The 15,604-nt window shown below is 44.0% G+C and overlaps 1 pseudogene; it reads right to left on the reverse strand.

Annotated features, from left to right (window-relative positions):
• Positions 1 to 6,863: 6,863 nt before the first annotated feature.
• Positions 6,864 to 8,225, reverse strand: LOC142446100 (transketolase pseudogene; annotated as a pseudogene).
• Between the last annotated feature and the right edge of the window lie 7,379 nt (positions 8,226 to 15,604).

A 15,604-nucleotide genomic window follows, 5' to 3' on the forward strand; every position in this document is an offset into this window, starting at 1 on the left:
TGCTACATGCCCAAATGATAAGAAAAGACAAGACTGAAATGTAAGTCTCCTTAACTTCAAAGCTTCAGATCTTTCTGTAGTCAGAGTTTCTGTCTAAAACAAGGCATCTTCCTCCCTTCTTATAAGCTTCCAGTGGCTCCTCAGTACATGCCTCAGGGTTAATGATGGATCATCTGTGCATTCCTTTCTGGCATCCTCTACCACTAAAGCATTGCCTGTGTCCCTCTCTCCCTGGTTTGTGAGCACTTTTCTGAACTTGCCATGTACGTTCATGTTTCCATGTCCACGCTGTTGCCTTCACCTGCAATGTACCTCCTGGTTATTTTTCAGTGAAACCTTTACTGATAGACGCAGGATGAACACCTTTTTCTATACTTATATGCTACATTGCATGTTAGAAATAGCTTTTAAGTTATTCTTTTTGATGTGGTACTTTTCTACAAGTTTTCGTACTGGAAGGCAGGAATCACTTATTTATAGTCTGATCCAAACAAAATTTCAATGGGCAGAATTCAAGAGAACAAAGTAGATTATTATAGTGAAATGTATAAGGATCTGGAATTAAAAAATCAAAAGGTAATAACACACTCAGCCTGTCTCAAACCAAAAGAATTAAGGAAAAAAGTAAGCCTTGAGTTTCAATATTGAAGAATCTATAGGCAAAAATATGGAACGATGCAGGAAGCATCCAAATAAGATGGAAGGAACACACAGTGTCATTGTACCTAAAGGAATTGACAAAACCACTTCAAGAGACATCATGTGATCAAGAATGATTGTATCCAATGAAGAATTCCAGGCTGTACTAAAGGCTTTGACAAAAGTCAAGCCTTCAGAAATCGATGAAATACCAATTGAAATGTTTCAACAAGCTGAAAAAGCATTGGAAACACTTACCCTTGAAGAAATTTGGAAGACTGCTACCTGTTCAATGAATTGATTTTAGATCTCTTGTTCCCTTGTCCCTGGGTTTGTTGGCTCTACCCTCCCTTGTCCCTCCTCCCCCTCTCCCGTCTCTCCTTCCTTTCCCCCACCTCCCCCTCTCCCCTGTCTTCCCCTACCCACCCCCTCCTAACCATTGCTCCCATTGTTTTCTCCTTGGAATTGTTTATCTTGCCTATCTTATATAGATAGACATGAAAAAAGAGGAAGAAGAAGAAGGGGGGGGCAGGGAGGACCTATAAATAGTTCCAGGTCTGTCTCCTGACCTTTCTGTATGTCTTTTGATCAAGTTCGATGAAGTGTCAAGCCCTGCCTTCTAAGTCAGAAGGCTATTTTCGGGATTCCTCCAGTACTTCATTGCTTTGTGCCCCTTGCTGCTCTGTTGTGCTCCCTACGTGTTTTTACCCAGGGTAAGGGGGGGTCAGACCAGGTACAATTCCTACACTGTGTCTCCAATACTGCCCCCTGAAGCGCTGTGGGTCAGTGAGAGGATATCAAGTTTCATAGTAGGGCCAGCCCTATGGTCCTCTCTGTGCCTTGGCTGCTCCAAGCAGGAGTGTTGTATATGGGGCTAGGTGGACCAGGAGGAGGTTCTCTCTCTCTCTCTTTCCCTCTTAGTTTGCTCCCTTGTGGTCTGGGCAGACAGACCACCGCTCCTCTCCCTGGGCTATATCTTCAGTGCTTTCCTCTGCAGTGCAGTCTTCTGGGGAAGGGTTGACTTGGCAGACCTCTTTGTTAGTTTGCTGCTTCGTGACTGTTTGTTGCCCTCAAGGTTTGGTGTACCAGATGAAGTTTTGGTCCCTCTCTCTCTTTCCTGTGGAGACATAAACAATATCCTCCCTGTGGGTGGGTTAGTGCCCTGTTCCCCCACTATTCATAGCCTCTTTTTCTTCTTTCCCCGCCTTTTTAGTTGGCTGCCTTATGTATCCGTGGATTGGGTGGGAGGCCTGCCAGAGTTTCGGGGCCTCACCCTGGGAATTTATGCATTTAGTGGCTTTTTCATAGGAGAGTTTTAGAAGGAATATTTCAGGGTCCATTTTCTCTCGTAGGAGATGGTTTGAGGTGGACATCTATGTTGAGTCATAATTGAGATAGGTTTTGGAAAGAAAAACCTGGAAAATTGTGACAAGGAGACATTAAGGAAGAATCGTGTGGATGGAAATCTTTAGACTGAGCCTAGCATATGGGGATCACTGAGTATCTTGCGGGTATTCACCAAAGGATTTCTCTGTGGAGAATCAGTTATTGAGGTTCTCAGTAATTAGGTGAACAAGATGTTTTTTCATAAATTGTTAACTGAAATAGTTCTTAGAGTTTCTTAAGGCAAAACCAAATGTTTTAATTCTTTTTTGTTTTATTTTATTTCTATTAAAAACTTTTATTTGGGGTTTTTTACATCTCTTATCACAATCCATACATTCATCCAGTGTGTCAAGCACATTTGTGCATATGCTGCCATCATCATTTTCAAAGCATTCTTTTCTCATTAGAGCTCCTGATATCAGCTCCACAATTCTTCCTCCTCCCTCCCCCACCCATCCTTCCTCATGGACCCTTGATAAATTATAGATTATTATTTTCATATCTTACATTGTCCTCCATCTCCCCTCACCCACTTTTCTGTTGTTCATCTCCTGGGAAGGGGTTATTGGTTGATCCTTGTGATCGATTGCCTCTTTCTCTCCCCACCCTCCCCTAATTCTTGTGGTTTATCTACTCTTCTTGTTGGCCTTGAGGGGTTTATCTATCCTGGATTCCCTGTGTTACGGGATCTTGACTGTAGCAGTGTGCATGTTCTGGTCTAAGCCGATTTGTAAGGTAGAATTGAGGTCATGATAGTGGGGTGAACGAAGCACCAAAGAACTAGAGGAAAGTTGTGTGTTCCATCAGTGCTATACTGCACCCTGACTGGCTCATTTCTTCCCTGTGGCCCCTCTGTGAGGGGATATCCAATTATCTACAGATGGATATTGGGTCTTCACTCTATGACCTCCCCCCACCCATTCACCTTGGGTATGATTTTGCTCTGGGTCTTAGATGCCTAATACCTGATCCCATTGACACCTTATGATCATACAGGCTTGTGTGCTTCTTCCATGTGGGTTTTGTTGTTTCTGAGCTAGATCACCACTTGTTTATCTTCAAGCCTTTAAGACCCAGTCACCAAAAATTTTAATGACTCACTCACTAAATGTTTGCTTCATATACCTGAAACTTTCAGACCTGCTGGTCACCCAAAGGAGGAATGATTCCAAGAGGAGATGCAAAACTGGTTACATTTAACAACTAGATTTCCACATGTGAAAGTATGAAGCTAGATCCTTATTTCACACTATATATCAAAACGTTTTCAGCATGTAACTAAATGTAAGAACTAGAACATATACTCTTAAAACAAAGGGATAATGTTTTCCTCCAACAGTTTTGTTGGCATATAATTCATGTATCATACAACTCAATAGTTCAATCACATCAGGAAGAGCTGTGCCGTCACCACCACAGTCAGTGTTAGAACATTGGCTTCATTCTTGTCCTCATCAGCTCTCCCAATCCTTCCACACTCCCCTGCCAGACTCTCAAGAAACCATCAACCCAGTCGCTGTCTCTATAGAGTTACCTATCCTATATTCCATATCCAAAAACACACACCATTAAAAACAAAAAGCTACCAACAGCGACAAAGTAAAACAGATAAAAACTTCAAAGGAAAAGAAAGCAGAACCTTTAAAATGAGAACAAATGTATATGGGTCATAAGGGAGATCAAATAATAGGGTGCTAAATTTTAACCTCACTGCATTTGCAGTTATCGACTTTCCGATGCGCTCTGCATGTAGCAAGGCGAGTCACATCCCGTGGAGCCAATTTCTAACAGTGAACTCTTGATATGATGCCAACTGACAAAAGACAAAATAAATAAATTGGATAACATCAAAGTTGAAATGATTTTGTCACTGAAGAACTATAAACAAAGTGAAGAGGCAGTCTGTAGATTGAGAGGAAAATGTGCAAGCCAGATGTTGGATAAGAGCTAAATATCCAGACAAGATACAGAATCCTTAAACCTTAACAACAGCAGCAGCAATGAAAAAGACAAACTGAATCAAAAATGGGCAAAGACTTGGTTGCTGGACAGACCATACACATCTAGTCCGTATACTCCATCGAAATGAGAACTGTTAGTATACAAAAAGTACGGAGGAACTTTTCATAAGGTGATGGAGGAGGAGAGGAAGGTCATTTGTGGAGTTATTCTGTCTTGTAAGTTTTCAGGATTCGTTTTGTTTAAAAGCCTATGCTGCTGTCCAAGCCTTTGGAAGAGAACCCGAGCCCTGCAGCCCACAATTCATCACTGAATCCTGGTTGTTTCAACATGATTTCTAAGAACACGTCCGCAGGTTCCCGAATGGATAATGAGAGAATGCTGAAGGTGCCGAGTAGGAGCTGAACCTTCTCTACTGGAAGCATCATCAGAAGAACCTAAAAAGCAGACTTTTCACCTGCTCTCCCTAATCCAAGCCTGAAATTTGCCTCTGGCCTCTGGTGAAGATGCTAACGAGCCTGTTGCTGAAAAGAATGCCCACACCTCGGAGACAGAGATTTTGCATGGCAGGCATTCTTGTCTAATTGATTTGTCCCGTGGATTAAAAAAACCCCACTATTTTCCACTTAAAAGCTCTCCAAATGATAATCAGATCGTGTCTGCTCACTTGTAGGCTTAAAATTTGCTTAGAGTAAATAAAAATAACCAGTGGAGGTTTATCATTACCCTCTCCTGCTATCTCTTCCCTCCTTTTCAGTGGCCCAATGAAAATTCTGTCTACTCAAATTATTTTCTTCCAAAGCCAAAATCACTGCCATCAAATTGATTCTGACTGTTAGTGACCCTATATGGCGTTTCTGGGCTGTAAATCGTATGGAAACAAACGGACTCATCTTTCTCTCTGGGATTAGCTTGTGGGTTTGAGTCATCAACCCTTCCGTTGGCAGTTTCATGCGTAACCAGGGCACCACTAAGGACCTGATTATAGCACTTAGCTACCAAAATAGTAAACAATCATCTCCAAATTTTAAAAAGTGGAAAACATTGGTATGGCTATTTCACCAAGAGGATGAACAAATGCCCCCAAAGGACATGAAAAGATGCTTAATGCCGTTAGTCATCAGCAAGTTGCACATGAAAATGACAATGAGATAACTACGATGGATGACAAACAATCAACGAGTGTTGGCAAGGGTGTGGAGAAATTGCAATCTGGATCCATTGCCAGTTGGGCTGTAAAATAGTACAGACATTATGGCAACCAGTTTGATGGTGTGGCCATAAGTTAAACATAGAATTACCACGCGAGCCAGCAATTCAGGAATACAAACTGATACTTGTACATAAATATTTATGGCAGCATTATTCATAATAAACAAGAAGTAGAAAAAGCCTAAATGACCATCAACAGATGACTGGCTAAACAAAATTTGCCATTTATACATAATGAAATATATTCAAACAGAAAGAGAAATGAGGGCCTGATATGTGCAAAAATATGGATGAACATTGAAAACATGCTGAATGAAATAAGTCAGTCACAAAATGACAAATAGTGTGTGATTCCATTTATATAAAATATTTAGAGTAGGGAAAGGTATGGTGACAAAAGTTTATTGCAGTTACAAGGGGTGGACAGGAGGATGTGGTGAAGTAAAATTTCTTAATATAGCTCTTATAGCCAGCTCTTGGGAGCTCTGGTGGCATGGCAGTTATGTGTTCACCTGCTAAAAGCAAGGTCAGCACTTTGAAACCACCAGCCACTCTCTGGAGAAAGATGATTCTTTCCACTCTGGAGGGGGAGTGGGGTGGAAAGGGGGAACCAATGACAAGGATCTACATATAGTCTCCTCTCTGGGGGATGGACAACAGAAAAGTAGGTGAAGTGTAAGACATGAGAAGATAATAATAATAATTTATAAATTATCAAGGGCTCATGAGGGAGGGAGGAGAGTGGGGAGGGAGGGGGGAAATGAGGAACTGATGCCAGGGACTTAAGTGGAGAGCAAATGTTTTGAGAATGATGAGGGCAATGAATGTACAAATGTGCTTTACACAATTGATGTATGTATGGATTGTGATAAGAGTTGTATGAGCCCCCAATAAAATGATAAAAAAAAAAGAGTTACAGTCTCAGAATCCCACAGGGGCAGTTCTACTCAGTCCTATAGGGGCACCATGAGTTGGAATCTACTTGATGGCAGTGAGTCTGGTTTCTTTTGGATCCATGTCTCTGTAATTCCCACCAATTGATTGAGTGGCACTATGCAAGTAAGGCATATGTAACCCTAATAGAGAGGATTGGTCAGTTTTAGTAGCCACTCCCCTTGCTTTAAGAATGAGTCATCTCAGAAGTAGGAACACAGAGAGAATTCCAGAACCATCAAGGAAAAGGAACCACCAGTGGGGCCCATCAGAGATACCTGTCTGAATGAAGTGGCAGAGGCTGAGACCACAGGCACGACAGGTCGTGGCATGGAGACCACGGCACAAAGCAAAGCAACCGGGTTAAGACCAGAGGCAGAGGCAAGGAGAACATAACAGAGGAGTAGTGCTGAGACTATCACACTGTGAGGCACATCAGCAATTGGCTTCCTGACTCAATGGAAAGGAGGCCAGAGAACCGATGACCTAGAGCAGCTGTTCTCAACTTGTGGGTCGTGACACACACATTACAGTAGCAAAATGACAGTTATGAAGTAGCAACGAAAACAATTTTATGGTTGGTGAGTCACCACCACATGAGGAACTGTATTAAAGGGTTGCGGCATTAGGAAGGTTGAGAACCACTGGCCTAGAGGTTAAGGAAGGACTGTAGAGAGACGTGACTGCTGGCTGAGGAGAGGTGCTACTGTGGCCCCATGACTGTGTCCTTCTTGTTACTGATCCTGACTTGTAACCTGCTCCGTCGGCTTCCTGCTTCTGGGTATCTTGCTGACAGCCAGGCGGGTGATAGTGACGCCAGGCTCGCCCACCATGGCAGAGCTCACCGCCTCACCTATGCCGCCTTCGTGATAATGGTCCTCCACCGTAAGGACCTTGCCCTTGGTGGCCCGGACACTCTCCAGGATGAGCTTCAAGTCCAGAGACTTGATGGTGAAGGGGTCCAACACCCGGATGTTGATCTTCTCTTTCTTCAGTAGCTCGGCGGCTGCCAGGGCCCCGTGCAGGGTCACCCCAGCCCCAATCACAGTCACCTGGTCCGCCTTGCTCTGCAGAACAACCTTGCCCTGTCCGACCTGGAATTCCTCGTCGTTGTTGTAGATGACGGCGTTTTCTGAGCGGCTGGTGCGGATGAAGCAGATGCCCTTGGTATTGGCCGCTAACTCCACCGCCTTCTCGGTAGACACCCCATCGCTTGGGTAGAAGACAGTTGATATGGGGACGGACCGGAACATGGCCAGGTCTTCCAGGGCCATCTGAGAGGGCCCATCTTCCCCAGTGGACACGCCGCAGTGGGACCCACACAGGTTGATGTTGCTCTCAGAGATGGCCGCCATGCGGATCTGGTCGAAGGCCCGTGTGAAGGAGGCCGCGAACGTGCTGCAGAAGGGCACTGTCTGTCTGCGTGTGGCACAGCCCACGGCGATGCTCACCATGTTCTGCTCTGCGATGTAGCACTCGATGAAGCGGTCGGGGTGCTCCTTTCTGAAGAGGTCCGAGAAGGTGGAGTTCTTGGTGTCTCCATCCAGGGCGACGATGCGGTCACTGGCGTGGCCCAGCTTGGCCAAGGCTTGCCCGTAGGCCTTTCGGGTGGCTATCTTATCCCCAACTTTGTAGCTGGGCGGGGAGGGCATGCGGATGTTGGTGATGTCCACCGCGGGGGCATCCTCCTGTGGGGGTGTGGCCAGGATCTTCTCTTGCTTTGGATCAGGCTGTAGATTTCTTGGATGGTCTGCTCTGCCATGTTTTTCGGGAGGGGCTTCCCATGCCAGGACTCCTTGTCCTCAACCCCTGCAATCCCTCGGCCCTTGAAGGTCTTGGCAATGATGGTCGTGGGCTGGTGCTTGGCCTGGCGGAAGGCCTTGCAGAGCTCCTCCACACTGTGGCTGTCCACGATGACAGCGTGCCAGCCGAAGGCCTCGCAGTGCTTCTGGTAGACCTCCACCTGGTGCTGCAGGGGCGCTGGGTCACTCTGGCCCAGGCGGTTAATGTCAAGAATGGCAACGAGGTTGTCCAGCTTGTAGATGCTGGCGAAGGCCATGGCCTCCCACACAGAGCCCTCGGACAGCTCCCCGTCACCCAGCCCTTTAGTCGTGAATATCACCTGTGAGCTGTGTGGCCACTGCAATGGACATCGGACCCAGCAGACAAGCAGAGTGCTGTGGGGGGAAAGGTTGGTAAAGGAGGATGAAGGGTGGAGGCACGGCTGACTTCTGCCTTTGGCAGTTGGATAGGTTGGTTTCTCCTTCTTTGTGTAGCTAGAGCAGGTCAGACATGGCCTGGAGGGAAGAAAGGGCTTGCCTAAGGGCTATTGAGCTTCTAACTGTGATGGAAATTTTGGAATGAGTTGTGCTGCCGGTTGCACACAAGATGAACATAATCAGCATCACTAAGTTGTACATTTTTAAAATGTTGAAATTTATCCCAAAAGGGTAAGAGGGAGGATGAGAGAGGTAAGGAGGGAGTGGGGCACCAATCACAATGAATGGCACATAACCACACACCCCAGTCAGGGAGAAGAACAACAACAGAAAACAGAGGCGAAGGGAGACAGCGGGCAGAGTGAGATTTTAAAATAATTATCTACAATCGATCAGGGACCACGAGGGCTGGGAGGGGGAGGTGGAAGGGACAAAAAGAGGAGCTGATCCCAAGGGCTCAATGGAAAATAACTGTCTAGAAAAGAACAATGGAATACATGTACGAATATGTCGGATACAACTGATGTACGGTTTATAACAAGAGGTGTAAGAGCCTCGATAAAATGATTTTTTTAAAATGTTGAAATGTAAAAATACTCTGTTATTACTACAATTTTTAAAAAGCAGTTACATTAAATTGGAGATTCGGGCTGACAACTGATCATTCTGGACTTTCCTTGCCTCATGAATTAAAAAAAATGTATTTTTTTCATGTAATTTCTGGGACATTTAATTCTGCTTTTAGAGAAGAAGTAGGATTTCTACTATATAAGGAAGGTAAGGAGAAACATATTCAGAACCTACAACATCTTTTATCTTTTACTACTACCCTGTTTGTGTAAGTAGTGTTCAGTCACTTAAGAGTCTAATCTGTACAAGTCAACAATTCATGTATTGTGGTTAAAAGCTGGCTTATACTTATATAAATATCTTTTCTCAGCAGTGTTTTAAATTCTATACCATTGACTAAATTAATGACATTACCAATAGTGTCATTATCAATGATTTATAATGTTCTTTATCGTTAAATGTTATATAGGGTCCCTATGAGTCAGTATTGACTCATGACAATGAGGGTTTTTTGTTTGCTTGTTATCATAAAATGATAATGAGATTGCTAAAGTGAATCAGAAACAGATATAACCCATAGCTATATGAATGAATTTGGTGCTCATACTTTATTCTAGCCCCAATATAAGAACAGTTAGTTCTTATGAGGTGGCCTACTCTCTACTTAGCTCCATAAAGAGATCACTGAAGATATGGGTGCTATAGCAAAGTGTGGTGAAGTAACCCGAAGGTGCCCTGCTCTCAGAAAGAATTCACGCCTGGGGCCTTACTGGCTTTTCTTCAAACACACAGCCATCTAGGTGAGGTGTCAATTAAATCTACATAGAAGAAGCACACCAGCCTGTGTGATCCAAAGATTGTAAATAATAAAATCCAAATCCAAAGGAGGGAATAGTATCAGAGCTTAAGTTGTGAACAGCTGGTTTGCAGAAGGCTGTGATGACAGTGAAAACCCAACATCCATCTGCAGAGTTCACAAATGGATTAAAGCCACCACAGAATACCCTCTAAACATACTGCAGGGATGTGCACAGATTTGCTGTCAGACACAGGGATTGTGATGTTGATTATCGCAGATGTGGTTAGGTTAAAATGTAATGCTTTATCACTTGATCTATTTTAAAGTTGTTTCAGTTTTAAATATTTTATGCTTCCTTTTCAATTGGGGCTTTCTGTTTTGTTTAATCGTTGTTCTTGGTTTCGTTTGTTTCCTATTTGTGTGATTTTAACATATATGAAATCCACAACAGGTAAATCTAGAGAGACTGTAATGAAATAATTACCTAGAGACATGGCAGGGACGACTGAGGGACCTGGGGAGTGCCAGAGTGGCTGTGCATGGATCCCCATGGTCCGCAGTTCAAAACCTCCAGGCCCACCTCAGGAGAAAGACAGGGCTCTCTACTCCCATAAAGAATTACAGTCTCAGAAACCCACCTGGGCAGTTCTACACTGTCCTATAAGGGTCACCAGGAGGCAGAATTGACTCAATGCCAGTGAACAGAAGTAACCTCAGAACCTATCATAGCTAGTTTTACTTTATTTCTTACGGTGTCCTCTTATCCCTCATCCGCTGTTTTTGGTTAATATTGCAATTTAATCTGTAGATTTCAGTACGTCAATACTTAGATGTATCTCAACCACAGGAAAAAGTATTACCCAACAATAAATGCACTTATTTATGAGATTCTGTGTCTCAAAAGGAGAGGATGATTTAATTTCTTTTGTGGAGATAATTGCACGACTAGAGATGGGAGCATGTTGTTGTGGCACAGATGTTGAACATCTGTGTGCGAAGAAGAGTGAATGGATGCTGTGTAGACAAGAGATTAGAAGCAGCAGGTAGCAATCGGTTCATTCCGCACCGTTCCAGTCCCATCGGAGATGCCTTCCTGGCCTTTAGAAACGGGAACGCTTGACTACAGAGTGTTTCAGGCCTCCATTGAAGTGTAACTAGGGTTACTGATGCTGTGTGCCAAGCAGATACACCCCTGCCAGCCTTGGCAGGCAGGGGCAAGCATCACAAGGCAGAGGCCATGAGAGTCTCTGGCAAGCAAAGCTGTGGAGGTTTTGTTTTTTCAACTGCAGCTGCTGTAGAGGTTCTGGTGGCCAAATCCTGGATTTATGGGCATCAAGCAGCAGTTGGTGGCAGCAGGGTCATAGCTGCCACGGTGTGGCTGCGCACTTATGGGCACTTATCCGGGCTGCGTTGTCAATGGTTGTGCAACATCTGAGCTTGACTCTCCCAGATACCTTGTAAGTGAACCAGTACCCTGTGATAAATTCCTTTCTGCTTAAATAGTGAGAGTGTGCTCAGTTGTCTAAAACTAGGGCACTACGCAGTTTCTAAACCAGCCAATGGCAAAGAGAATAAGGTTCTCCCACTGAGGGGTAGGTGGATGTTTGAGAAGCACAATAACCACGTCACCAGCCATTCACTACTTACCACTGAAACCTGGCATCTATCTCCTGAGTCTGCTTTGATAGGGTCACCAAGACTATCCTGTGAGCTGAGCCCCCAGTAAGATTCAGCCTGATAGAAGAGCTTCTGTTTTCAATATGTGGCTTCCCAAGTCGCTCTGCTTGTCACCGCACCAGCCCCTGGGAAGGAGGAAAGAAACACAACGCCCCGTCTGGAGAGCACAGTCCAGATGTGGCACACATTACTTAGGTTTACGTTCCACTGGCAAGGCTTAGCCCATTTCCATAGGATCAAGTCCAATTTACAGCAACCCTATAGAACTGGCCCCAGTCGGTTTCCAAAGCTTCTAGATCTACAGAAGCAGATGGCCACGTATGTCTCTCCAAAGCAGGGCTTTCTCTTTCTATACTCAGCTCCAGTCTCAGAAACTCACAGGGGCTGTTCCCCTCTGTCCCATGGGCTCACTATGAATTTGCTTTGATTCTGTGGCAGTGAGTACAGTTTTGGGTTTTGGAGTGGCTGATGGGTTTGTCGTGAGGACCTTTCAATTAACAGCTCAACACTTAATCCCTGCACCATGAGGGATCTTTCACAAGGGCTCAGTCACATGAAATATCTAGCTGCAAAGGAGGTTAAACCTTGGGAGGAAAGAGAAAAACAACTAAGTACCTATAGTCATTTTCTTCAAAGTTTAGGTACCTAATCTTCTTCTCCCCAAGTCTAGCCTTGGTGTCTTGAAGTCTAGCCTTATTCTATATTTGCATGTTACTCTTATATCATTATGTAAAATTTCAAATGTACAAAAGGAGAGGAAATTGTATCATGTCCCCATTACAGAACTTCATTGTTTTTCTTTTTTTTTTTATACTTCATTGTTTTTCAACATTTATCTATTCCTCTTTCATCTGAGCCCCTTTCCCCCTTGTTCCCTGTTAGATTGTGTTAAAGCACATCTCTTAAAGACATCATTGAAAAAAAAAAAGACATCATTGTACTGGAGATATTTTCAGCACCATGCAAGGAATCCTTTCCGACTTCCCTGGGGCCCAGTGTTTTTATAAGTTGTGGCTATAAAGAAGGCAGTTTCCAGTGCCTACAGAGTGTGATGAGGTGAGCTCTCCTGTCAATGTGAGACGCGCAGACCGTATCTAGAATGTACCAGCATCTCCCTTCCCCCATCCACACTGGAAGCTTTGAGTTTGCAAAGGAGCTTGCAGTATGTAGGCTGATTGGAATGACCAGTATGGAAACCCATGGATAGTGTGAAGAAACATAGGCAGGTAGCCTGGGTTCTGAACTCCTAAACTTTGTTTATCTACCTTGTAATGATATGCTTTCCCATTGCTCACCCAATTACACAGATCCTCACATTTTTCACCTATAATACGGAGATAATACCTGCTTTATCTGCCTCACTGGAGAATAAAGCAAAATCAGAAAATTTCAAATGATAAACTTCGTATGATTGTCTGCTTCTAACAGGGAAGGAAGTAAATGTAAGTTATGGCTTTTATTCTGACTGGAATATTTTTCTCTAGAGCAATACTTGGAGTTATTTAAGCTACAGGGATCTATGAAAACCAGTGTTAATGATGGGAGTAATTATTTTTTTCACATAGTTTTTGCATATGACTAAGTACCTCCATCTGTGAAAGGAAATTATTCTTCAGTTTATATATTTCTAAACATCCTTCATTGGAACAGATTGGATGGCACCACAGTGAGCTCCTGGAGTGGAAAGGGCAATAAGAATCTCACCAGAATGCCCTTAGTCTCTTCTCTCCAGCATCGGTTGCCAGTTTTTGACTCAGACAGTGCTGGATAACCTGGAATACAGAAAGGGAGTAGACATCACATTTCCCAATTTTAATGACTTCTCTCATCCATCAAAATGTGCCTTTTTGCATTACAGAGCTCAGTACTACCTGAGTCACAGTGTTGGGCAAGGTGGGCGCTGACAGGGAATGAGGCTGAGCAGGTTGTTGGCTTCATCCCGCGGCTGCTGGCTCCCCGAGCTTGCTGTGCCTGCTCGGCAGCCTCTGAACCCTTCCTCCGGCGGCCTGGATTTGCCTCCTCCTCCCTTTTGCCTCTCCTAATTTAGAGTAATTCATTCACGTCATCCCAGGGCAATTTTTTGTTAAGACTTGCGAAAATATACCATCTGTTTTTATTCTCCTTTCCTACTGAATCTGTATGAGACCTTCCTTCCGGTTCCTGTTTCTTACACGGTAAGCACTTGGTAAATTGAAAGCTTCCTCCAGAGACTGTTTTCTTCTGGAATGGTGTGAGATGGACATGAAAGCTGCTCCTGCAGACCCTGCACACGCATCCTCTCATGTCACCAACTTACACGGCACACGTGGTGTGTTTGTCACAGTAAGAGGCAGCATCCCAAGTTTTGCTACATTTCACTAGATCTTTCTGTTTTTGCTTTTATTGGTGCCTTTTTGTCTGTTCCAGAATCCAACTCAGTATTCCACATTACATTTTTGTTGTATAGCTCCTTGATCGTTGTCTCTGATTTGTGACAGATTCTCAGGCTTTCCTTGATTTTCATGACCTGGAGAGGAGTTTTGAAGCATTCTGGTCAGGTATTTTGTAGCATGCTCTTCAATTTGAGTGTGTCTGACACTTTTCGTATGGCTGTGACTGCTGTTAGGTGCCATCGGTTTGGCTCTGACCCATAGTGACCCTGTGCACAGCAGAACGAAACCCTGCACGGGCCTGCGCCATCCTCACTAGCCTGTGTGATCATGAGGTGTTTCTGGGATCAGATTTCAAACCATACCCAAGGTGAACTGTGGTGGGGGGGATGGAGTGGAGACCCAATGCCCATCTGTAGACAATTGGACATTCCCTCATAGACAGGTCATAGGGAAGAGATGAGCCAGTCAGGGTGCAGTATGTCACTGATGAAAGACACAACTTTCCTCTGGTTCTGTGGTGCTTCCTTCAGCCCACTATCATGACCTCAATTGTACCTTACAAATCAGATTAGACCACAGAGCATGCACACTGCTACAGATAAAAGCCTGCAACACAGGGAATCAAGGATAGATAAATCCCTCAGGGCTAACAAGGAAAGTAAAGATACCAAGAGGATTAGGGGAGGATGAGGGGAGAAAGGGGGAATTGATCACAAGGATGAACCTGGAACCCCCTCCCAGAGGGACGAATAAGGCAAAAGTGGGTGAGAGGTGACGGAGGACAACGTAAGATGTGGAAAAAATGATCTATAACTTATCAAGGGTTCGTGAGGGAGGTTGGGTGGGGGGGTGGGAGAGGGAAGAAATGGGAGCTGATATCAGGGGCTCAAGTGGGAAGAAAGTGCTTTGAAAATGATGATGGCAGCATATGTGCAAATGTGCTTGACACATTGGAGGAATGTATGGATTGTGATAAGAGATGTAAGCTCCAAATAAAACTATGTTTTTAAAAAAGAATAATGATCTTTATGAGCAAGGTTAATGGGAATGGAATATGAGGACAAAATGGAATTAAAATGTAAGAGGAACATTGCATAGATCAATGATAAATGGATTTAAATGCCATGAATTGAATGCTATCCAATTCATTCCATGAACTTGAAGTCCACAAGGAAAAGGGAAAAAAGTAGTTTTCAACTTGGGCAGAGAAATTGAGATTAAAATCAGAAACCTTGGGCAAAATTTATAAAGAACACACATGCTTTATCCTTGATCCAAATCAGAAATTCCAGATATGCAACACATCCTTACACATTTTGCAAAAGTTCTGTAACTTTCAGGTACCAATTCTAACAAGTGTAAGCAAAAAAAGACGACTTCATTTGGCTCATATGGTTAAAAAAAAAAGGGGGGGGGAGAGCATTCTATCTTCAAGAACAGATTAAATCAGCAGCTCACCGAACATTAGTGTGTTGTTCTTGAAGCTGCTTGTCTCCATCTCAGCTTCTCCTATTGCAGGCAGGCTCTCTCCACATGATGGGGAAGTTTCTTATTGACATTCACGGGGTCACTTCTGTTCCAGGATGAAGGGGTAAAATGGACAACTGGATCTAGCAACTTCTCCTGGGCTATGTGGAGCAGAGTGTTGTTGTTGATCGACTTGACTTGCCATCAAGTCAGTTCCAACCCACAGTAACCATGTACACAACAGAACGAAGCACTGCCCTGTCCTGCAACCATATCGCAATGGTTCCTGTGCTTGAGCCCATTGTTGCAGCCACAGTATCAGTTCATCTCACTGAGAGTCTTCCTCTTTCCACTACCCCTCTACTTTAGCA

The sequence above is a fragment of the Tenrec ecaudatus genome, chromosome 4 (assembly GCF_050624435.1).
Source record: "Tenrec ecaudatus isolate mTenEca1 chromosome 4, mTenEca1.hap1, whole genome shotgun sequence".
NCBI classification, from domain to species: Eukaryota; Metazoa; Chordata; class Mammalia; order Afrosoricida; family Tenrecidae; genus Tenrec; species Tenrec ecaudatus.